This window comes from Opisthocomus hoazin, chromosome 13, assembly GCF_030867145.1.
Source record: "Opisthocomus hoazin isolate bOpiHoa1 chromosome 13, bOpiHoa1.hap1, whole genome shotgun sequence".
In the NCBI taxonomy this organism is placed as follows: domain Eukaryota; kingdom Metazoa; phylum Chordata; class Aves; order Opisthocomiformes; family Opisthocomidae; genus Opisthocomus; species Opisthocomus hoazin.
Genome location: NC_134426.1, coordinates 6,297,741 through 6,322,576, shown reverse-complemented (window position 1 = coordinate 6,322,576; position 24,836 = coordinate 6,297,741).

Below are 24,836 nucleotides of genomic sequence, written 5' to 3'. Positions count from 1 at the left end.
TGCCGGAGGCGCCCAGCACGGACCACCTAAGATACGTTTGAAGTTTGAGGGGGCAAGACAAGCAAGCAGCCCCAGTCTCTGTGCCTCTGTGCGAGCAGTGCCATGGGCAGATGAGGCGGAGCAACAGTTTTCCAGGCTAGCTCTTTCTGACTGCGAGCTATCTGCAGATGTTCGCATTTTCAGAGCAGGGCTGCCGCAAGCACCCGGCACGGACCACCTAAGCTACGTTTGAAGTTTAAGGGGGCAAGACAAGCAAGCAGCCCCAGTCTCTGTGCCCCTGTGCGAGCAGTGCCATGGGCAGATGAGGCTGAGCAACGGCTTTCCAGGCTAGCTCTTTCTGCCTGCCAGCTACCTGAAGACGTTCGCATTTTCGGAGCAGGGCTTCCGGAGGTTCTCGTCACGGACCACCTAAGCTACGTTTGATGTTTGAGGGGGCAAGACAAGCAGGCAGCCCCAGTCTCTGTGCCTCTGTGCGAGCAGTGCCATGGGCAGATGAGGCTGAGCAACAGCTTTCCAGGCTAGCTCTTTCTGCCTGTGAGCTATCTGCAGACGTTCGCATTTTCGGAGCAGGGGTGCCGGAGGATCCCGGCACAGACCACCAAAGCTACGTTTGAAGTTTGAGTTGACAAGACAAGCAAGCAGCCCCAGTCTCTGTGACTCTGTGCGAGCAGTGCCATGGGCAGATGAGGCTTAGCAACAACTTTCCAGGCTAGCTCTTTCTGGCTGCTAGCTATCTGCAAACATTCGCATTTTCGGAGCAGGGCTGCCGGAGGCGCCTGGCACAGACCACCTAAGCTACGTTTGAAGTTTGAGGGGACAAGACAAGCAAGCAGCCCCAGTCTCTGTGCCTCTGTGCGAGCAGTGCCATGGGCAGATGAGGCTGAGCAACAGCTTTCCAGGCTAGCTCTTTCTGCCTGCGAGCTATCTGCAGACGTTCGCATTTTTGGAGCAGGGCTCCCAGAGGCACCCAGAACAGACCACCTAAGCTACGTTTGAAGTTTGAGGGGACAAGACAAGCAAGCAACCCCAGTCTCTGTGCCTCTGTGCGAGCAGTGCCATGGGCAGATGAGGCTGAGCAACAGCTTTCCAGGCTAGCTCTTTCTGCCTGCGACCTATCTGCAGACGTTCGCATTTTCGGAGCAGGGCTGCCGGAGGCGCCCGGCACGGACCACCTAAGCTACGTTTGAAGTTTGAGGGGGCAAGACAAGCAAGCCGCCCCAGTCTCTGTGCCTCTGTGCGAGCAGTGCCATGGGCAGATGAGGTTGAGCAACAGCTTTCCAGGCTAGCTCTTTCTGCCTGCGAGCTATCTGCAGACGTTCGCATTTTCGGAGCAGGGCTGCCGGAGGCGCCCGGCACGGACCACCTAAGATACGTTTGAAGTTTGAGGGGGCAAGACAAGCAAGCAGCCCCAGTCTCTGTGCCTCTGTGCGAGCAGTGCCATGGGCAGATGAGGCTGAGCAACAGCTTTCCAGGCTAGCTCTTTCTGGCTGCGAGCTATCTGCAGACGTTCGCATTTTCGGAGCAGGACTGCCAGAGGATCCCGGCACGGAATACCAAATTTATGTTTGAGGTTTAAGGGGGCAAGACAAGCAAGCAGCCTTAGTGTCTGTGTCTCTGTGCGAGCAGTGCCATGGGCAGATGAGGCTAAGCAACAGCTTTCCAGGCTAGCTCTTTCTGCCTACGAGCTATTTGCAGACGTTCGCATTTTCAGAGCAGGGCTGCCGAAGAATCCCGGCACAGACCACCAAAGCTACGTTTGAAGTTTGAGTTGACAAGACAAGCAAGCAGCCCCAGTCTCTGTGACTCTGTGCGAGCAGTGTCATGGGCAGATGAGGCTTAGCAACAACTTTCCAGGCTAGCTCTTTCTGGCTGCCAGCTATCTGCAGACGTTCGCATTTTCGGAGCAGGGCTGCTGGAGGCGCCCGGCAAAGACCACCTAAGCTACGTTTGAAGTTTGAGGGGACAAGACAAGCAAGCAGCCCCAGTCTCTGTGCCTCTGTGCGAGCAGTGCCATGGGCATATGAGGCTGAGCAACAGCTTTCCAGGCTAGCTCTTTCTGCATGCGACCTATCTACAGACGTTCGCATTTTCAGAGCAGGGCTGCCGGAGGATCCCGGCACGGAATACCAAATTTATGTTTGAGGTTTGAGGGGGCAAGACAAGCAAGCAGCCCCAGTCTCTGTGCCTCTGTGCGAGCAGTGCCATGGGCAGATGAGGCTGAGCAACAGCTTTCCAGGCTAGCTCTTTCTGCCTGCGAGCTATCTGCAGACGTTTGCATTTTCGGAGCAGGGCTGCCGGAGGCACCCGGCACGGACCACCTAAGCTACGTTTGAGGTTTGAGGGGGCAAGACAAGCAAGCAGCCCCAGTCTCTGTGCCTCTGTGCGAGCAGTGCCATGGGCAGATGAGGCTGAGCAACAGCTTTCCAGGCTAGCTCTTTCTGCCTGCGAGCTATCTGCAGACGTTTGCATTTTCGGAGCCGGGCTGATGGAGGCGCCCGGCACAGAGCACCGAAGCTACGTTTGAAGTTTGAGGGGACAAGACAAGCAAGCAGCCCCAGTCTCTGTGCCTCTGTGCGAGCAGTGCCATTGGCAGATGAGGCTGAGCAACAGCTTTCCAGGCTAGCTCTTTCTGCCTGCGAGCTATCTGCAGACGTTTGCATTTTCGGAGCAGGGCTGCCGGAGGCACCCGGCACGGACCACCTAAGCTACGTTTGAAGTTTGAGGGAACAAGACAAGCAAGCAGCCCCAGTCTCTGTGCCTCTGTGCGAGCAGTGCCGTGGGCATATGAGGCTGAGCAACGGCTTTCCAGGCTAGCTCTTTCTGCCTGTGAGCTATCTGCAGACGTTCCAATTTCGGAGCAGGGCTTCCGGAGGTTCTCGTCACGGACCTCCTAAGCTACATTTGATGTTTGAAGGGGCAAGACAAGCAGGCAGCCCCAGTCTCTGTGCCTCTGTGCGAGCAGTGCCAGGGGCAGATGAGGCTGAGCAACAGCTTTCCAGGCTAGCTTTTTCTGCCTGCCAGCTACCTGAAGACGTTCGCATTTTCGGAACAGGGCTGCCGGAGCCGCCCGGCACGGACCACCTAAGAAACGTTTGAAGCTTGAGGGGACAAGACAAGCAAGCAGCCCCAGTCTCTGTGCCTCTGTGCGAGCAGTGCCATGGGCAGATGAGGCTGAGCAACAGCTTTCCAGGCTAGCTCTTTCTGCCTGCGAGCTATCTGCAGACGTTCGCATTTTTGGAGCAGGGCTGCCGGAGGCGCCTGGCACAGACCAGCTAAGCTACGTTTGAAGTTTGAGGGGACAAGACAAGCAAGCAGCCCCAGTCTCTGTGCCTCTGTGCGAGCAGTGCCATGGGCATATGAGGCTGAGCAACAGCTTTCCAGGCTAGCTCTTTCTGCATGCGACCTATCTACAGACGTTCGCATTTTCAGAGCAGGGCTGCCGGAGGATTCCGGCACAGACCACCAAAGCTACGTTTGAAGTTTGAGGGGACAAGACAAGCAAGCAGCCCCAGTCTCTGTGCCTCTGTGCGAGCAGTGTCATGGGCAGATGAGGCTGAGCAACAGCTTTGCAGGCTAGCTCTTTCTGCCTGCGAGCTATCTGCAGATGTTCGCATTTTCAGAGCAGGGCTGCCGCAAGCACCCGGCACGGACCACCTAAGCTACGTTTGAAGTTTGAGGGGACAAGACAAGCAAGCAGCCCCAGTCTCTGTGCCTCTGTGCGAACAGTGCCATGGGCAGATGAGGCTGAGCAACAGCTTTCCAGGCTAGCTCTTTCTGCCTGCGAGCTATCTGCAGACGTTCGCATTTTCGGAGCAGGGCTGCCGGAGGCGCCCGGCACAGACCACCTAAGCTACGTTTGAAGTTTGAGGGGACAAGACAAGCAAGCAGCCCCAGTCTCTGTGCCTCTGTGCGAGCAGTGCCGTGGGCATATGAGGCTGAGCAACGGCTTTACAGGCTAGCTCTTTCTGCCTGTTAGCTATCTGCAGACTTTCCAATTTCGGAGCAGGGCTTCCGGAGGTTCTCGTCACAGACCACCTAAGCTACATTTGATGTTTGAGTGGGCAAGACAAGCAGGCAGCCCCAGTCTCTGTGCCTCTGTGCGAGCAGTGCCAGGGGCAGATGAGGCTGAGCAACAGCTTTCCAGGCTAGCTTTTTCTGCCTGCCAGCTACCTGAAGACGTTCGCATTTTCAGAACAGGGCTGGCGGAGGCGCCCGGCACGGACCACCTAAGAAACGTTTGAAGCTTGAGGGGACAAGACAAGCAAGCAGCCCCAGTCTCTGTGCCTCTGTGCGAGCAGTGCCATGGGCAGATGAGGCTGAGCAACAGCTTTCCAGGCTAGCTCTTTCTGCCTGCGAGCTATCTGCAGACGTTCGCATTTTTGGAGCAGGGCTGCCGGAGGCGCCTGGCACAGACCACCTAAGCTACGTTTGAAGTTTGAGGGGGCAAGACAAGCAAGCAGCCCCAGTCTCTGTGCCTCTGTGCGAGCAGTGCCATGGGCATATGAGGCTGAGCACCAGCTTTCCAGGCTAGCTCTTTCTGCATGCGACCTATCTACAGACGTTCGCATTTTCAGAGCAGGGCTGCTGGAGGATCCCGGCACAGACCACCAAAGCTACGTTTGAAGTTTGAGGGGACAAGACAAGCAAGCAGCCCCAGTCTCTGTGCCTCTGTGCGAGCAGTGTCATAGGCAGATGAGGCTGAGCAACAGCTTTGCAGGCTAGCTCTTTCTGCCTGCGAGCTATCTGCAGATGTTCGCATTTTCAGAGCAGGGCTGCCGCAAGCACCCGGCACGGACCACCTAAGCTACGTTTGAGGTTTGAGGGGACAAGACAAGCAAGCAGCCCCAGTCTCTGTGCCTCTGTGCGAACAGTGCCATGGGCAGATGAGGCTGAGCAACAGCTTTACAGGCTAGCTCTTTCTAGCTGCGAGCTATCTGCAGACGTTCGCATTTTCGGAGCAGGTCTGATGGAGGCGCCCGGCACAGACCACCTAAGCTACGTTTGAAGTTTGAGGGGACAAGACAAGCAAGCAGCCCCAGTCTCTGTGCCTCTGTGCGAGCAGTGCCATGGGCAGATGAGGCTGAGCAACGGCTTTACAGGCTAGCTCTTTCTGCCTGTGAGCTATCTGCAGACGTTCCAATTTCGGAGCAGGGCTTCCGGAGGTTCTCGTCACGGACCACCTAAGCTACAATTGATGTTTGAGAGGGCAAGACAAGCAGGCAGTCCCAGTCTCTGTGCCTCTGTTCGAGCAGTGCCAGGGGCAGATGAGGCTGAGCAACAGCTTTCCAGGCTAGCTTTTTCTGCCTGCCAGCTACCTGAAGACATTCGCATTTTCGGAGCAGGGCTGCCGGAGGCGCCCGGCACGGACCACCTAAGAAACGTTTGAATCTTGAGGGGACAAGACAAGCAAGCAGCCCCAGTCTCTGTGCCTCTGTGCGAGCACTGCCATGGGCAGATGAGGCTGAGCAACAGCTTTCCAGGCTAGCTCTTTCTGGCTGCGAGCTATCTGCAGACGTTCGCATTTTCGGAGCAGGACTGCCAGAGGATCCCGGCACGGAATACCAAATTTATGTTTGAGGTTTGAGGGGGCAAGACAAGCAAGCAGCCTTAGTGTCTGTGCCTCTGTGCGAGCAGTGCCATGGGCAGATGAGGCTAAGCAACAGCTTTCCAGGCTAGCTCTTTCTGCCTACGAGCTATTTGCAGACGTTCGCATTTTCAGAGCAGGGCTGCCGGAGGATCCCGGCACAGACCACCAAAGCTACGTTTGAAGTTTGAGTTGACAAGACAAGCAAGCAGCCCCAGTCTCTGTGACTCTGTGCGAGCAGTGCCATGGGCAGATGAGGCTTAGCAACAACTTTCCAGGCTAGCTCTTTCTGGCTGCCAGCTATGTGCAAACGTTCGCATTTTCGGAGCAGGGCTGCTGGAGGCGCCCGGCACAGACCACCTAAGCTACGTTTGAAGTTTGAGGGGACAAGACAAGCAAGCAGCCCCAGTCTCTGTGCCTCTGTGCGAGCAGTGCCATGGGCATATGAGGCTGAGCAACAGCTTTCCAGGCTAGCTTTTTCTGCATGCGACCTATCTACAGACGTTCGCATTTTCAGAGCAGGGCTGCCGGAGGATCCCGGCACGGAATACCAAATTTATGTTTGAGGTTTGAGGGGGCAAGACAAGCAAGCAGCCCCAGTGTCTGTGCCTCTGTGCGAGCAGTGCCATGGGCAGATGAGGCTGAGCAACAGCTTTCCAGGCTAGCTCTTTCTGCCTGCGAGCTATCTGCAGATGTTTGCATTTTCGGAGCAGGGCTGCCGGAGGCACCCGGCACGGACCACCTAAGCTACGTTTGAAGTTTGAGGGGACAAGACAAGCAAGCAGCCCCAGTCTCTGTGCCTCTGTGCAAACAGTGCCATGGGCAGATGAGGCTGAGCAACAGCTTTCCAGGCTAGCTCTTTCTAGCTGCGAGCTATCTGCAGACGTTCACATTTTCGGAGCAGGGCTGCCGGAGGCGCCCGGCACGGACCACCTAAGAATCATTTGAAGCTTGATGGGACAAAACAAGCAAGCAGCCCCAGTCTCTGTGCCTCTGTGCGAGCACTGCCATGGGCAGATGAGGCTGAGCAACAGCTTTCCAGGCTAGCTCTTTCTGGCTGCGAGCTATCTGCAGACGTTCGCATTATCAGAGCAGGACTGCCAGAGGATCCCGGCACGGAATACCAAATTTATGTTTGAGGTTTGAGGGGGCAAGACAAGCAAGCAGCCCCAGTCTCTGTGCCTCTGTGCGAGCAGTGCCATGGGCAGATGAGGCTGAGCAACAGCTTTCCAGGCTAGCTCTTTCTGCCTGCGAGCTATCTGCAGACGTTCGCATTTTCAGAGCAGGACTGCCAGAGGATCCCGGCACGGAATACCAAATTTATGTTTGAGGTTTGTGGGGGTAAGACAAGAAAGCAGCCCCAGTCTCTGTGCCTCTGTGCGAGCAGTGCCATGGGCAGATGAGGCTGAGCAACAGCTTTCCAGGCTAGCTTTTTCTGCCTGCGAGCTATCTGCAGACGTTCGCATTTTCGGAGCAGGGCTGCCGGAGGCGCCCGGCACGGACCACCTAAGCTACGTTTGAAGTTTGAGGGGACAAGACAAGCAAGCAGCCCCAGTCTCTGTGCCTCTGTGCGAGCAGTGCCATGGGCAGATGAGGCTGAGCAACAGTTTTCCAGGCTAGCTCTTTCTGCATGCGAGCTATCTGCAGATGTTCGCATTTTCAGAGCAGCGCTGCCGCAAGCACCCGGCACAGACCACCTAAGCTACTTTTGAAGTTTGAGGGGACAAGACAAGCAAGCAGTCCCACTCTCTGTGCCCCTGTGCGAGCAGTGCCATGGGCAGATGAGGCTGAGCAACGGCTTTCCAGGCTAGCTCTTTCTGCCTGCCAGCTACCTGAAGACGTTCGCATTTTCGGAGCAGGGCTTCCGGAGGTTCTCGTCACGGACCACCTAAGCTACGTTTGATGTTTGCGTGGGCAAGACAAGCAAGCAGCCCCAGTCTCTGTGCCTCTGTGCAAGCAGTGCCTTGGGCAGATGAGGCTGAGCAACAGCTTTCCAGGCTAGCTCTTTCTGCCTGCCAGCTACCTGAAGACGTTCGCATTTTCGGAGCAGGGCTTCCGGAGGTTCTCGTCACGGACCACATAAGCTACGTTTGAAGTTTGAGGGGGCAAGACAAGCAAGCAGCCCCAGTCTCTGTGCCTCTGTGCGAGCAGTGCCATGGGCAGATGAGGCTGAGCAAAAGCTTTCCAGGCTAGCTCTTTCTAGCTGCGAGCTATCTGCAGACGTTCGCATTTTCGGAGCAGGGCTGCCGGAGGCGCCCGGCACGGACCACCTAAGAATCATTTGAAGCTTGATGGGACAAAACAAGCAAGCAGCCCCAGTCTCTGTGCCTCTGTGCGAGCACTGCCATGGGCAGATGAGGCTGAGCAACAGCTTTCCAGGCTAGCTCTTTCTGGCTGCGAGCTATCTGCAGACGTTCGCATTTTCAGAGCAGGACTGCCAGAGGATCCCGGCACGGAATACCAAATTTATGTTTGAGGTTTGAGGGGGCAAGACAAGCAAGCAGCCCCAGTCTCTGTGACTCTGTGCGAGCAGTGCCATGGGCAGATGAGGCTTAGCAACAACTTTCCAGGCTAGCTCTTTCTGGCTGCTAGCTATCTGCAAACATTCGCATTTTCGGAGCAGGGCTGCCGGAGGCGCCTGGCACAGACCACCTAAGCTACGTTTGAAGTTTGAGGGGACAAGACAAGCAAGCAGCCCCAGTCTCTGTGCCTCTGTGCGAGCAGTGCCATGGGCAGATGAGGCTGAGCAACAGCTTTCCAGGCTAGCTCTTTCTGCCTGCGAGCTATCTGCAGACGTTCGCATTTTTGGAGCAGGGCTCCCAGAGGCACCCAGAACAGACCACCTAAGCTACGTTTGAAGTTTGAGGGGACAAGACAAGCAAGCAACCCCAGTCTCTGTGCCTCTGTGCGAGCAGTGCCATGGGCAGATGAGGCTGAGCAACAGCTTTCCAGGCTAGCTCTTTCTGCCTGCGACCTATCTGCAGACGTTCGCATTTTCGGAGCAGGGCTGCCGGAGGCGCCCGGCACGGACCACCTAAGCTACGTTTGAAGTTTGAGGGGGCAAGACAAGCAAGCCGCCCCAGTCTCTGTGCCTCTGTGCGAGCAGTGCCATGGGCAGATGAGGTTGAGCAACAGCTTTCCAGGCTAGCTCTTTCTGCCTGCGAGCTATCTGCAGACGTTCGCATTTTCGGAGCAGGGCTGCCGGAGGCGCCCGGCACGGACCACCTAAGAATCATTTGAAGCTTGATGGGACAAAACAAGCAAGCAGCCCCAGTCTCTGTGCCTCTGTGCGAGCACTGCCATGGGCAGATGAGGCTGAGCAACAGCTTTCCAGGCTAGCTCTTTCTGGCTGCGAGCTATCTGCAGACGTTCGCATTTTCAGAGCAGGACTGCCAGAGGATCCCGGCACGGAATACCAAATTTATGTTTGAGGTTTGAGGGGGCAAGACAAGCAAGCAGCCCCAGTCTCTGTGCCTCTGTGCGAGCAGTGCCATGGGCAGATGAAGCTGAGCAACAGCTTTCCAGGCTAGCTCTTTCTGCCTGCGAGCTATCTGCAGACGTTCGCATTTTCGGAGCAGGGCTGCCGGAGGCGCCCGGCACAGACCACCTAAGCTACGTTTGAAGTTTGAGGGGGCAAGACAAGCAAGAAGCCCCAGTCTCTGTGCCTCTGTGCGAGCAGTGCCATGGGCAGATGAGGCTGAGCAACAGCTTTCCAGGCTAGCTCTTTCTGGCTGCGAGCTATCTGCAGACGTTCGCATTTTCGGAGCAGGGCTGCCGGAGGCGCCCGGCACGGACCACAAAAGATACGTTTGAAGTTTGAGGGGACAAGACAAGCAAGCAGTCCCAGTCTCTGTGCCTCTGTGCGAGCAGTGCCATGGGCAGATGAGGCTGAGCAACAGCTTTCCAGGCTAGCTCTTTCTGCCTGCGAGCTATCTGCAGACGTTCGCATTTTTGGAGCAGGGCTGCCCGGAGGCGCCTGGCACAGACCACCTAAGCTACGTTTGAAGTTTGAGGGGACAAGACAAGCAAGCAGCCCCAGTCTCTGTGCCTCTGTGCGAGCAGTGCCATGGGCAGATGAGGCTGAGCGACAGCTTTCCAGGCTAGCTCTTTCTAGCTGCGAGCTATCTGCAGACGTTCGCATTTTCGGAGCAGGGCCCCCAGAGGCACCCAGCACAGACCACCTAAGCTACGTTTGAAGTTTGAGGGGACAAGACAAGCAAGCAACCCCAGTCTCTGTGCCTCTGTGCGAGCAGTGCCATGGGCAGATGAGGCTGAGCAACAGCTTTCCAGGCTAGCTCTTTCTGCCTGCGAGCTATCTGCAGACGTTCGCATTTTCGGAGCAGGGCCCCCAGAGGCGCCCGGCACGGACCACCTTAGATACGTTTGAAGTTTGAGGGGGCAAGACAAGCAAGCCGCCCCAGTCTCTGCGCCTCTGTGCGAGCAGTGCCATGGGCAGATGAGGTTGAGCAACAGCTTTCCAGGCTAGCTCTTTCTGCCTGCGAGCTATCTGCAGACGTTCGCATTTTCGGAGCAGGGCTGCCGGAGGCGCCTGGCACAGAACACCTAAGCTACGTTTGAAGTTTGAGGGGGCAAGACAAGCAAGCAGCCCCAGTCTCTGTGCCTCTGTGCGAGCAGTGCCATGGGCAGATGAGGCTGAGCAACAGCTTTCCAGGCTGGCTCTTTCTGCCTGCGAGCTATCTGCAGACGTTCACATTTTCGGAGCAGGGCTGCCGGAGGCGCCCAGCACGGACCACCTAAGATACGTTTGAAGTTTGAGGGGGCAAGACAAGCAAGCAGCCCCAGTCTCTGTGCCTCTGTGCGAGCAGTGCCATGGGCAGATGAGGTGGAGCAACGGCTTTCCAGGCTAGCTCTTTCTGACTGCGAGCTATCTGCAGATGTTCGCATTTTCAGAGCAGGGCTGCCGCAAGCACCCGGCACGGACCACCTAAGCTACGTTTGAAGTTTAAGGGGGCAAGACAAGCAAGCAGCCCCAGTCTCTGTGCCCCTGTGCGAGCAGTGCCATGGGCAGATGAGGCTGAGCAACGGCTTTCCAGGCTAGCTCTTTCTGCCTGCCAGCTACCTGAAGACGTTCGCATTTTCGGAGCAGGGCTTCCGGAGGTTCTCGTCACGGACCACCTAAGCTACGTTTGATGTTTGAGGGGGCAAGACAAGCAGGCAGCCCCAGTCTCTGTGCCTCTGTGCGAGCAGTGCCATGGGCAGATGAGGCTGAGCAACAGCTTTCCAGGCTAGCTCTTTCTGCCTGTGAGCTATCTGCAGACGTTCGCATTTTCGGAGCAGGGGTGCCGGAGGATCCCGGCACAGACCACCAAAGCTACGTTTGAAGTTTGAGTTGACAAGACAAGCAAGCAGCCCCAGTCTCTGTGACTCTGTGCGAGCAGTGCCATGGGCAGATGAGGCTTAGCAACAACTTTCCAGGCTAGCTCTTTCTGGCTGCTAGCTATCTGCAAACATTCGCATTTTCGGAGCAGGGCTGCCGGAGGCGCCTGGCACAGACCACCTAAGCTACGTTTGAAGTTTGAGGGGACAAGACAAGCAAGCAGCCCCAGTCTCTGTGCCTCTGTGCGAGCAGTGCCATGGGCAGATGAGGCTGAGCAACAGCTTTCCAGGCTAGCTCTTTCTGCCTGCGAGCTATCTGCAGACGTTCGCATTTTTGGAGCAGGGCTCCCAGAGGCACCCAGAACAGACCACCTAAGCTACGTTTGAAGTTTGAGGGGACAAGACAAGCAAGCAACCCCAGTCTCTGTGCCTCTGTGCGAGCAGTGCCATGGGCAGATGAGGCTGAGCAACAGCTTTCCAGGCTAGCTCTTTCTGCCTGCGACCTATCTGCAGACGTTCGCATTTTCGGAGCAGGGCTGCCGGAGGCGCCCGGCACGGACCACCTAAGCTACGTTTGAAGTTTGAGGGGGCAAGACAAGCAAGCCGCCCCAGTCTCTGTGCCTCTGTGCGAGCAGTGCCATGGGCAGATGAGGTTGAGCAACAGCTTTCCAGGCTAGCTCTTTCTGCCTGCGAGCTATCTGCAGACGTTCGCATTTTCGGAGCAGGGCTGCCGGAGGCGCCCGGCACGGACCACCTAAGATACGTTTGAAGTTTGAGGGGGCAAGACAAGCAAGCAGCCCCAGTCTCTGTGCCTCTGTGCGAGCAGTGCCATGGGCAGATGAGGCTGAGCAACAGCTTTCCAGGCTAGCTCTTTCTGGCTGCGAGCTATCTGCAGACGTTCGCATTTTCGGAGCAGGACTGCCAGAGGATCCCGGCACGGAATACCAAATTTATGTTTGAGGTTTAAGGGGGCAAGACAAGCAAGCAGCCTTAGTGTCTGTGTCTCTGTGCGAGCAGTGCCATGGGCAGATGAGGCTAAGCAACAGCTTTCCAGGCTAGCTCTTTCTGCCTACGAGCTATTTGCAGACGTTCGCATTTTCAGAGCAGGGCTGCCGAAGAATCCCGGCACAGACCACCAAAGCTACGTTTGAAGTTTGAGTTGACAAGACAAGCAAGCAGCCCCAGTCTCTGTGACTCTGTGCGAGCAGTGTCATGGGCAGATGAGGCTTAGCAACAACTTTCCAGGCTAGCTCTTTCTGGCTGCCAGCTATCTGCAGACGTTCGCATTTTCGGAGCAGGACTGCTGGAGGCGCCCGGCACAGACCACCTAAGCTACGTTTGAAGTTTGAGGGGACAAGACAAGCAAGCAGCCCCAGTCTCTGTGCCTCTGTGCGAGCAGTGCCATGGGCAGATGAGGCTGAGCAACAGCTTTCCAGGCTAGCTCTTTCTGCCTGCGAGCTATCTGCAGACGTTTGCATTTTCGGAGCAGGGCTGCCGGAGGCACCCGGCACGGACCACCTAAGCTACGTTTGAGGTTTGAGGGGGCAAGACAAGCAAGCAGCCCCAGTCTCTGTGCCTCTGTGCGAGCAGTGCCATGGGCAGATGAGGCTGAGCAACAGCTTTCCAGGCTAGCTCTTTCTGCCTGCGAGCTATCTGCAGACGTTTGCATTTTCGGAGCCGGGCTGATGGAGGCGCCCGGCACAGAGCACCGAAGCTACGTTTGAAGTTTGAGGGGACAAGACAAGCAAGCAGCCCCAGTCTCTGTGCCTCTGTGCGAGCAGTGCCATTGGCAGATGAGGCTGAGCAACAGCTTTCCAGGCTAGCTCTTTCTGCCTGCGAGCTATCTGCAGACGTTTGCATTTTCGGAGCAGGGCTGCCGGAGGCACCCGGCACGGACCACCTAAGCTACGTTTGAAGTTTGAGGGAACAAGACAAGCAAGCAGCCCCAGTCTCTGTGCCTCTGTGCGAGCAGTGCCGTGGGCATATGAGGCTGAGCAACGGCTTTCCAGGCTAGCTCTTTCTGCCTGTGAGCTATCTGCAGACGTTCCAATTTCGGAGCAGGGCTTCCGGAGGTTCTCGTCACGGACCTCCTAAGCTACATTTGATGTTTGAAGGGGCAAGACAAGCAGGCAGCCCCAGTCTCTGTGCCTCTGTGCGAGCAGTGCCAGGGGCAGATGAGGCTGAGCAACAGCTTTCCAGGCTAGCTTTTTCTGCCTGCCAGCTACCTGAAGACGTTCGCATTTTCGGAACAGGGCTGCCGGAGCCGCCCGGCACGGACCACCTAAGAAACGTTTGAAGCTTGAGGGGACAAGACAAGCAAGCAGCCCCAGTCTCTGTGCCTCTGTGCGAGCAGTGCCATGGGCAGATGAGGCTGAGCAACAGCTTTCCAGGCTAGCTCTTTCTGCCTGCGAGCTATCTGCAGACGTTCGCATTTTTGGAGCAGGGCTGCCGGAGGCGCCTGGCACAGACCAGCTAAGCTACGTTTGAAGTTTGAGGGGACAAGACAAGCAAGCAGCCCCAGTCTCTGTGCCTCTGTGCGAGCAGTGCCATGGGCATATGAGGCTGAGCAACAGCTTTCCAGGCTAGCTCTTTCTGCATGCGACCTATCTACAGACGTTCGCATTTTCAGAGCAGGGCTGCCGGAGGATTCCGGCACAGACCACCAAAGCTACGTTTGAAGTTTGAGGGGACAAGACAAGCAAGCAGCCCCAGTCTCTGTGCCTCTGTGCGAGCAGTGTCATGGGCAGATGAGGCTGAGCAACAGCTTTGCAGGCTAGCTCTTTCTGCCTGCGAGCTATCTGCAGATGTTCGCATTTTCAGAGCAGGGCTGCCGCAAGCACCCGGCACGGACCACCTAAGCTACGTTTGAAGTTTGAGGGGACAAGACAAGCAAGCAGCCCCAGTCTCTGTGCCTCTGTGCGAACAGTGCCATGGGCAGATGAGGCTGAGCAACAGCTTTCCAGGCTAGCTCTTTCTGCCTGCAAGCTATCTGCAGACGTTCGCATTTTCGGAGCAGGGCTGCCGGAGGCGCCCGGCACAGACCACCTAAGCTACGTTTGAAGTTTGAGGGGACAAGACAAGCAAGCAGCCCCAGTCTCTGTGCCTCTGTGCGAGCAGTGCCATGGGCAGATGAGGCTGAGCAACAGCTTTACAGGCTAGCTCTTTCTGCCTGTGAGCTATCTGCAGACGTTCCAATTTCGGAGCAGGGCTTCCGGAGGTTCTCGTCACGGACCACCTAAGCTACATTTGATGTTTGAGAGGGCAAGACAAGCAGGCAGTCCCAGTCTCTGTGCCTCTGTGCGAGCAGTGCCAGGGGCAGATGAGGCTGAGCAACAGCTTTCCAGGCTAGCTCTTTCTGCCTGCGAGCTATCTGCAGACGTTCGCATTTTTGGAGCAGGGCTCCCAGAGGCACCCAGAACAGACCACCTAAGCTACGTTTGAAGTTTGAGGGGGCAAGACAAGCAAGCCGCCCCAGTCTCTGTGCCTCTGTGCGAGCAGTGCCATGGGCAGATGAGGCTGAGCAACAGCTTTCCAGGCTAGCTCTTTCTGCCTGCGAGCTATCTGCAGACGTTTGCATTTTCGGAGCAGGGCTGCCGGAGGCGCCTGGCACAGAACACCTAAGCTACGTTTGAAGTTTGAGGGGGCAAGACAAGTAAGCAGCCCCAGTCTCTGTGCCTCTGTGCGAGCAGTGCCATGGGCAGATGAGGCTGAGCAACAGCTTTCCAGGCTAGCTCTTTCTGGCTGCGAGCTATCTGCAGACGTTCGCATTTTCGGAGCAGGACTGCCAGAGGATCCCGGCACGGAATACCAAATTTATGTTTGAGGTTTGAGGGGGCAAGACAAGCAAGCAGCCTTAGTGTCTGTGTCTCTGTGCGAGCAGTGCCATGGGCAGATGAGGCTAAGCAACAGCTTTCCAGGCTAGCTCTTTCTGCCTACGAGCTATTTGCAGACGTTCGCATTTTCAGAGCAGGACTGCCGGAGGATCCCGGCACAGACCACCAAAGCTACGTTTGAAGTTTGAGGGTGCAAGACAAGCAAGCAGCCCCAGTCTCTGTGACTCTGTGCGAGCAGTGCCATGGGCAGATGAGGCTTAGCAACAACTTTCCAGGCTAGCTCTTTCTGGCTGCCAGCTATCTGCAAACGTTCGCATTTTCGGAGCAGGGCTGCTGGAGGCGCCCGGCACAGACCACCTAAGCTACGTTTGAAGTTTGAGGGGACAAGACAAGCAAGCAGCCCCAGTCTCTGTGCCTCTGTGCGAGCAGTGCCATGGGCAGATGAGGCTGAGCAACAGCTTTCCAGGCTAGCTCTTTCTGCCTGCGAGCTATCTGCAGACGTTTGCGTTTTCGGAGCAGGGCTGCCGGATGCACCCGGCACGGACCACCCAAGCTACGTTTGAAGTTTGAGGGAACAAGACAAGCAAGCAGCCCCAGTCTCTGTGCCTCTGTGCGAGCAGTGCCGTGGGCATATGAGGCTGAGCAACGGCTTTACAGGCTAGCTCTTTCTGCCTGTGGGCTATCTGCAGACGTTCCAATTTCCGAGCAGGGCTTCCGGAGGTTCTCGTCACGGACCTCCTAAGCTACATTTGATGTTTGAAGGGGCAAGATAAGCAGGCAGCCCCAGTCTCTGTGCCTCTGTGCGAGCAGTGCCAGGGGCAGATGAGGCTGAGCAACAGCTTTCCAGGCTAGCTTTTTCTGCCTGCCAGCTACCTGAAGACGTTCGCATTTTCGGAACAGGGCTGCCGGAGCCGCCCGGCACGGACCACCTAAGAAACGTTTGAAGCTTGAGGGGACAAGACAAGCAAGCAGCCCCAGTCTCTGTGCCTCTGTGCGAGCAGTGCCATGGGCAGATGAGGCTGAGCAACAGCTTTCCAGGCCAGCTTTTTCTGCCTGCCAGCTACCTGAAGACGTTCGCATTTTCGGAGCAGGGCTGCCGGAGCCGCCCGGCACGGACCACCTAAGAAACGTTTGAATCTTGAGGGGACAAGACAAGCAAGCAGCCCCAGTCTCTGTGCCTCTGTGCGAGCACTGCCATGGGCAGATGAGGCTGAGCAACAGCTTTCCAGGCTAGCTCTTTCTGGCTGCGAGCTATCTGCAGACGTTCGCATTTTCGGAGCAGGACTGCCAGAGGATCCCGGCACAGAATACCAAATTTATGTTTGAGGTTTGAGGGGGCAAGACAAGCAAGCAGCCCCAGTCTCTGTGCCTCTGTGCGAGCAGTGCCATGGGCAGATGAGGCTAAGCAACAGCTTTCCAGGCTAGCTCTTTCTGCCTACGAGCTATCTGCAGACGTTCGCATTTTCAGAGCAGGGCTGCCGGAGGATTCCGGCACAGACCACCAAAGCTACGTTTGAAGTTTGAGTTGACAAGACAAGCAAGCAGCCCCAGTCTCTGTGACTCTGTGCGAGCAGTGCCATGGGCAGATGAGGCTTAGCAACAACTTTCCAGGCTAGCTCTTTCTGGCTGCCAGCTATCTGCAAACGTTCGCATTTTCGGAGCAGGGCTGCTGGAGGCGCCCGGCACAGACCACCTAAGCTACGTTTGAAGTTTGAGGGGACAAGACAAGCAAGCAGCCCCAGTCTCTGTGCCTCTGTGCGAGCAGTGTCATGGGCAGATGAGGCTGAGCAACAGCTTTCCAGGCTAGCTCTTTCTGCCTGCGAGCTATCTGCAGACGTTCGCATTTTTGGAGCAGGGCTGCCGGAGGCGCCTGGCACGGACCACCTAAGCTACGTTTGAAGTATGAGAGGACAAGACAAGCAAGCAGCCCCAGTCTCTGTGCCTCTGTGCGAGCAGTGCCATGGGCAGATGAGGCTGAGCAACAGCTTTCCAGGCTAGCTCTTTCTAGCTGCGAGCTATCTGCAGACGTTTGCATTTTCGGAGCAGGGCTGCCGGAGGCACCCGGCACGGACCACCTAAGCTACGTTTGAAGTTTGAGGGAACAAGACAAGCAAGCAGCCCCAGTCTCTGTGCCTCTGTGCGAGCAGTGCCGTGGGCATATGAGGCTGAGCAACGGCTTTCCAGGCTAGCTCTTTCTGCCTGTGAGCTATCTGCAGACGTTCCAATTTCGGAGCAGGGCTTCCGGAGGTTCTCGTCACGGACCTCCTAAGCTACATTTGATGTTTGAAGGGGCAAGACAAGCAGGCAGCCCCAGTCTCTGTGCCTCTGTGCGAGCAGTGCCAGGGGCAGATGAGGCTGAGCAACAGCTTTCCAGGCTAGCTTTTTCTGCCTGCCAGCTACCTGAAGACGTTCGCATTTTCGGAACAGGGCTGCCGGAGGCGACCGGCACGGACCACCTAAGAAACGTTTGAAGCTTGAGGGGACAAGACAAGCAAGCAGCCCCAGTCTCTGTGCCTCTGTGCGAGCAGTGCCATGGGCAGATGAGGCTGAGCAACAGCTTTCCAGGCTAGCTCTTTCTGCCTGCGAGCTATCTGCAGACGTTCGCATTTTTGGAGCAGGGCTGCCGGAGGCGCCTGGCACAGACCAGCTAAGCTACGTTTGAAGTTTGAGGGGACAAGACAAGCAAGCAGCCCCAGTCTCTGTGCCTCTGTGCGAGCAGTGCCATGGGCATATGAGGCTGAGCAACAGCTTTCCAGGCTAGCTCTTTCTGCATGCGACCTATCTACAGACGTTCGCATTTTCAGAGCAGGGCTGCCGGAGGATTCCGGCACAGACCACCAAAGCTACGTTTGAAGTTTGAGGGGACAAGACAAGCAAGCAGCCCCAGTCTCTGTGCCTCTGTGCGAGCAGTGTCATGGGCAGATGAGGCTGAGCAACAGCTTTGCAGGCTAGCTCTTTCTGCCTGCGAGCTATCTGCAGATGTTCGCATTTTCAGAGCAGGGCTGCCGCAAGCACCCGGCACGGACCACCTAAGCTACGTTTGAAGTTTGAGGGGACAAGACAAGCAAGCAGCCCCAGTCTCTGTGCCTCTGTGCGAACAGTGCCATGGGCAGATGAGGCTGAGCAACAGCTTTCCAGGCTAGCTCTTTCTGCCTGCGAGCTATCTGCAGACGTTCGCATTTTCGGAGCAGGGCTGCCGGAGGCGCCCGGCACAGACCACCTAAGCTACGTTTGAAGTTTGAGGGGACAAGACAAGCAAGCAGCCCCAGTCTCTGTGCCTCTGTGCGAGCAGTGCCATGGGCAGATGAGGCTGAGCAACAGCTTTACAGGCTAGCTCTTTCTGCCTGTGAGCTATCTGCAGATGTTCCAATTTCGGAGCAGGGCTTCCGGAGGTTGTCGTCACGGACCACCTAAGCTACATTTGATGTTTGAGAGGGCAAGACAAGCAGGCAGTCCCAGTCTCTGTGCCTCTGTGCGAGCAGTGCCAGGGGCAGATGAGGCTGAGCAACAGCTTTCCAGGCTAGCTCTTTCTGCCTGCGAGCTATCTGCAGACGTTCGCATTTTTGGAGCAGGGCTCCCAGAGGCACCCAGAACAGACCACCTAAGCTACGTTTGAAGTTTGAGGGGGCAAGACAAGCAAGCCGCCCCAGTCTCTGTGCCTCTGTGCGAGCAGTGCCATGGGCAGATGAGGCTGAGCAACGGCTTTACAGGCTAGCTCTTTCTGCCTGTGAGCTATCTGCAGACGTTCCAATTTCCGAGCAGGGCTTCCGGAGGTTCTCGTCACGGACCTCCTAAGCTACATTTGATGTTTGAAGGGGCAAGATAAGCAGGCAGCCCCAGTCTCTGTGCCTCTGTGCGAGCAGTGCCAGGGGCAGATGAGGCTGAGCAACAGCTTTCCAGGCTAGCTTTTTCTGCCTGCCAGCTACCTGAAGACGTTCGCATTTTCGGAACAGGGCTGCCGGAGCCGCCCGGCACGGACCACCTAAGAAACGTTTGAAGCTTGAGGGGACAAGACAAGCAAGCAGCCCCAGTCTCTGTGCCTCTGTGCGAGCAGTGCCATGGGCAGATGAGGCTGAGCAACAGCTTTCCAGGCTAGCTTTTTCTGCCTGCCAGCTACCTGAAGACGTTCGCATTTTCGGAGCAGGGCTGCCGGAGCCGCCCGGCACGGACCACCTAAGAAACGTTTGAATCTTGAGGGGACAAGACAAGCAAGCAGCCCCAGTCTCTGTGCCTCTGTGCGAGCACTGCCATGGGCATATGAGGCTGAGCAACAGCTTTCCAGGCTAGCTCTTTCTGGCTGCGAGCTATCTGCAGACGTTCGCATTTTCGGAGCAGGACTGCCAGAGGATCCCGGCACGGAATACCAAATTTATGTTTGAGGTTTGAGGGGGCAAGACAAGCAAGCAGCCCCAGTCTCTGTGCCTCTGTGCGAGCAGTGCCATGGGCAGATGAGGCTAAGCAACAGCTTTCCAGGCTAGCTCTTTCTGCCTACGAGCTATTTGCAGACGTTCGCATTTTCAGAGCAGGGCTGCCGGAGGATTCCGGCACAGACCACCAAAGCTACGTTTGAAGTTTGAGTTGACAAGACAAGCAAGCAGCCCCAGTCTCTGTGACTCTGTGCGAGCAGTGCCATGGGCAGATGAGGCTTAGCAACAACTTTCCAGGCTAGCTCTTTCTGGCTGCCAGCTATCTGCAAACGTTCGCATTTTCGGAGCAGGGCTGCTGGAGGCGCCCGGCACAGACCACCTAAGCTACGTTTGAAGTTTGAGGGGACAAGACAAGCAAGCAGCCCCAGTCTCTGTGCCTCTGTGCGAGCAGTGTCATGGGCAGATGAGGCTGAGCAACAGCTTTCCAGGCTAGCTCTTTCTGCCTACGAGCTATCTGAAGACGTTCGCATTTTTGGAGCAGGGCTGCCGGAGGCGCCTGGCACGGACCACCTAAGCTACGTTTGAAGTATGAGAGGACAAGACAAGCAAGCAGCCCCAGTCTCTGTGCCTCTGTGCGAGCACTGCCATGGGCAGATGAGGCTGAGCAACAGCTTTCCAGGCTAGCTCTTTCTAGCTGCGAGCTATCTGCAGACGTTCGCATTTTCGGAGCAGGGCTGCAGGAGGCGCCCGGCACGGAATACCAAATTTATGTTTGAGGTTTGAGAGGGCAAGACAAGCAAGCAGCCCCAGTCTCTGTGCCTCTGTGCGAGCAGTGCCATGGGCAGATGAGGCTTAGCAACAACTTTCCAGGCTAGCTCTTTCTGGCTGCCAGCTCTCTGCAAACGATTGCATTTTCGGAGCCGGGCTGATGGAGGCGCCCGGCACAGAGCACCGAAGCTACGTTTGAAGTTTGAGGGGACAAGACAAGCAAGCAGCCCCAGTCTCTGTGCCTCTGTGCGAGCAGTGTCATGGGCAGATGAGGCTGAGCAACAGCTTTGCAGGCTAGCTCTTTCTGCCTGCGAGCTATCTGCAGACGTTCGCATTTTGAGCAGGGCTGCCGGAGGCGCCCGGCACAGACCACCTAAGCTACGTTTGAAGTTTGAGGGGACAAGACAAGCAAGCAGCCCCAGTCTCTGTGCCTCTGTGCGAGCAGTGCCGTGGGCATATGAGGCTGAGCAACGGCTTTCCAGGCTAGCTCTTTCTGGCTGTGAGCTATCTGCAGACGTTCCAATTTCGGAGCAGGGCTTCCGGAGGTTCTCGTCACGGACCTCCTAAGCTACATTTGATGTTTGAAGGGGCAAGACAAGCAGGCAGCCCCAGTCTCTGTGCCTCTGTGCGAGCAGTGCCACGGGCAGATGAGGCTGAGCAACAGCTTTCCAGGCTAGCTTTTTCTGCCTGCCAGCTACCTGAAGACGTTCGCATTTTCGGAACAGGGCTGCCGGAGCCGCCCGGCACGGACCACCTAAGAAACGTTTGAAGCTTGAGGGAACAAGACAAGCAAGCAGCCCCAGTCTCTGTGCCTCTGTGCGAGCAGTGCCATGGGCAGATGAGGCTGAGCAACAGCTTTCCAGGCTAGCTCTTTCTGCCTGCGAGCTATCTGCAGACGTTCGCATTTTTGGAGCAGGGCTGCCGGAGGCGCCTGGCACGGACCACCTAAGCTACGTTTGAAGTTTGAGGGGACAAGACAAGCAAGCAGCCCCAGTCTCTGTGCCTCTGTGCGAGCAGTGCCATGGGCATATGAGGCTGAGCAACAACTTTCCAGGCTAGCTCTTTCTGCATGCGACCTATCTACAGACGTTCGCATTTTCAGAGCAGGGCTGCCGGAGCATTCCGGCACAGACCACCAAAGCTACGTTTGAAGTTTGAGGGGACAAGACAAGCAAGCAGCCCCAGTCTCTGTGCCTCTGTGCGAGCAGTGTCATGGGCAGATGAGGCTGAGCAACAGCTTTGCAGGCTAGCTCTTTCTGCCTGCGAGCTATCTGCAGATGTTCGCATTTTCAGAGCAGGGCTGCCGCAAGCACCCGGCACGGACCACCTAAGCTACGTTTGAAGTTTGAGGGGACAAGACAAGCAAGCAGCCCCAGTCTCTGTGCCTCTGTGCGAACAGTGCCATGGGCAGATGAGGCTGAGCAACAGCTTTCCAGGCTAGCTCTTTCTAGCTGCGAGCTATCTGCAGACGTTCGCATTTTTGGAGCAGGGCTGTCGGAGGCGCCCGGCACAGACCACCTAAGCTACGTTTGAAGTTTGAGGGGACAAGACAAGCAAGCAGCCCCAGTCTCTGTGCCTCTGTGCGAGCAGTGCCATGGGCAGATGAGGCTGAGCAACAGCTTTACAGGCTAGCTCTTTCTGCCTGTGAGCTATCTGCAGACGTTCCAATTTCGGAGCAGGGCTTCCGGAGGTTCTCGTCACGGACCACCTAAGCTACATTTGATGTTTGAGAGGGCAAGACAAACAGGCAGTCCCAGTCTCTGTGCCTCTGTGCGAGCAGTGCCAGGGGCAGATGAGGCTGAGCAACAGCTTTCCAGGCTAGCTCTGTCTGCCTACGAGCTATTTGCAGACGTTCGCATTTTCAGAGCAGGGCTGCCGGAGGATCCCGGCACGGACCACCTAAGCTACGTTTGAAGCTTGAGGGGACAAGACAAGCAAGCAGCCCCAGTCTCTGTGACTCTGTGCGAGCACTGCCATGGGCAGATGAGGCTGAGCAACAGCTTTCCAGGCTAGCTCTTTCTGGCTGCCAGCTATCTGCAGACGTTCGCATTTTCAGAGCAGGACTGCCAGAGGATCCCGGCACGGAATACCAAATTTATGTTTGAGGTTTGAGGGGGCAAGACAAGCAAGCAGCCCCAGTCTCTGTGCCTCTGTGCGAGCAGTGCCATGGGCATATGAGGCTGAGCAACAGCTTTCCAGGCTAGCTCTTTCTGCATGCGACCTATCTACAGACGTTCGCATTTTCAGAGCAGGGCTGCCGGAGGATTCCGGCACAGACCACCAAAGCTACGTTTGAAGTTTGAGGGGACAAGACAAGCAAGCAGCCCCAGTCTCTGTGCCTCTGTGCGAGCAGTGTCATGGGCAGATGAGGCTGAGCAACAGCTTTGCAGGCTAGCTCTTTCTGCCTGCGAGCTATCTGCAGATGTTCGCATTTTCGGAGCAGGGCTGCCGGAGGCGCCCGGCACAGACCACCTAAGCTACGTTTGAAGTTTGAGGGGACAAGACAAGCAAGCAGCCCCAGTCTCTGTGCCTCTGTGCGAGCAGTGCCATGGGCAGATGAGGCTGAGCAACAGCTTTCCAGGCTAGCTCTTTCTGCCTGCGAGCTATCTGCAGACGTTTGCATTTTCGGAGCAGGGCTGCCGGATGCACCCGGCACGGACCACCCAAGCTACGTTTGAAGTTTGAGGGAACAAGACAAGCAAGCAGCCCCAGTCTCTGTGCCTCTGTGCGAGCAGTGCCGTGGGCATATGAGGCTGAGCAACGGCTTTACAGGCTAGCTCTTTCTGCCTGTGAGCTATCTGCAGACGTTCCAATTTCCGAGCAGGGCTTCCGGAGGTTCTCGTCACGGACCTCCTAAGCTACATTTGATGTTTGAAGGGGCAAGATAAGCAGGCAGCCCCAGTCTCTGTGCCTCTGTGCGAGCAGTGCCAGGGGCAGATGAGGCTGAGCAACAGCTTTCCAGGCTAGCTTTTTCTGCCTGCCAGCTACCTGAAGACGTTCGCATTTTCGGAACAGGGCTGCCGGAGCCGCCCGGCACGGACCACCTAAGAAACGTTTGAAGCTTGAGGGGACAAGACAAGCAAGCAGCCCCAGTCTCTGTGCCTCTGTGCGAGCAGTGCCATGGGCAGATGAGGCTGAGCAACAGCTTTCCAGGCTAGCTTTTTCTGCCTGCCAGCTACCTGAAGACGTTCGCATTTTCGGAGCAGGGCTGCCGGAGCCGCCCGGCACGGACCACCTAAGAAACGTTTGAATCTTGAGGGGACAAGACAAGCAAGCAGCCCCAGTCTCTGTGCCTCTGTGCGAGCACTGCCATGGGCAGATGAGGCTGAGCAACAGCTTTCCAGGCTAGCTCTTTCTGGCTGCGAGCTATCTGCAGACGTTCGCATTTTCGGAGCAGGACTGCCAGAGGATCCCGGCACGGAATACCAAATTTATGTTTGAGGTTTGAGGGGGCAAGACAAGCAAGCAGCCCCAGTCTCTGTGCCTCTGTGCGAGCAGTGCCATGGGCAGATGAGGCTAAGCAACAGCTTTCCAGGCTAGCTCTTTCTGCCTACGAGCTATTTGCAGACGTTCGCATTTTCAGAGCAGGGCTGCCGGAGGATTCCGGCACAGACCACCAAAGCTACGTTTGAAGTTTGAGTTGACAAGACAAGCAAGCAGCCCCAGTCTCTGTGACTCTGTGCGAGCAGTGCCATGGGCAGATGAGGCTTAGCAACAACTTTCCAGGCTAGCTCTTTCTGGCTGCCAGCTATCTGCAAACGTTCGCATTTTCGGAGCAGGGCTGCCAAAGGCGCCCGGCACAGACCACCTAAGCTACGTTTGAAGTTTGAGGCGACAAGACAAGCAAGCAGCCCCAGTCTCTGTGCCTCTGTGCGAGCAGTGTCATGGGCAGATGAGGCTGAGCAACAGCTTTCCAGGCTAGCTCTTTCTGCCTGCGAGCTATCTGCAGATGTTCGAATTTTCAGAGCAGGTCTGCCGCAAGCACCCGGCACGGACCACCTAAGCTACGTTTGAAGTTTGAGGGGACAAGACAAGCAAGCAGCCCCAGTCTCTGTGCCTCTGTGCGAACAGTGCCATGGGCAGATGAGGCTGAGCAACAGCTTTCCAGGCTAGCTCTTTCTAGCTGCGAGCTATCTGCAGACGTTCGCATTTTCGGAGCAGGGCTGCCGGAGGTGCCCGGCACAGACCACCTAAGCTACGTTTGAAGTTTGAGGGGACAAGACAAGCAAGCAGCCCCAGTCTCTGTGCCTCTGTGCGAGCAGTGCCATGGGCAGATGAGGCTGAGCAACAGCTTTACAGGCTAGCTCTTTCTGCCTGTGAGCTATCTGCAGACGTTCCAATTTCGGAGCAGGGCTTCCGGAGGTTGTCGTCACGGACCACCTAAGCTACATTTGATGTTTGAGAGGGCAAGACAAGCAGGCAGTCCCAGTCTCTGTGCCTCTGTGCGAGCAGTGCCAGGGGCAGATGAGGCTGAGCAACAGCTTTCCAGGCTAGCTTTTTCTGCCTGCCAGCTACCTGAAGACGTTCGCATTTTCGGAGCAGGGCTGCCGGATGCGCCCGGCACGGACCACCTAAGAAACGTTTGAATCTTGAGGGGACAAGACAAGCAAGCAGCCCCAGTCTCTGTGCCTCTGTGCGAGCACTGCCATGGGCAGATGAGGCTGAGCAACAGCTTTCCAGGCTAGCTCTTTCTGGCTGCGAGCTATCTGCAGACGTTCGCATTTTCGGAGCAGGACTGCCAGAGGATCCCGGCACGGAATACCAAATTTATGTTTGAGGTTTGAGGGGGCAAGACAAGCAAGCAGCCTTAGTGTCTGTGTCTCTGTGCGAGCAGTGCCATGGGCAGATGAGGCTAAGCAACAGCTTTCCAGGCTAGCTCTGTCTGCCTACGAGCTATTTGCAGACGTTCGCATTTTCAGAGCAGGGCTGCCGGAGGATCCCGGCACG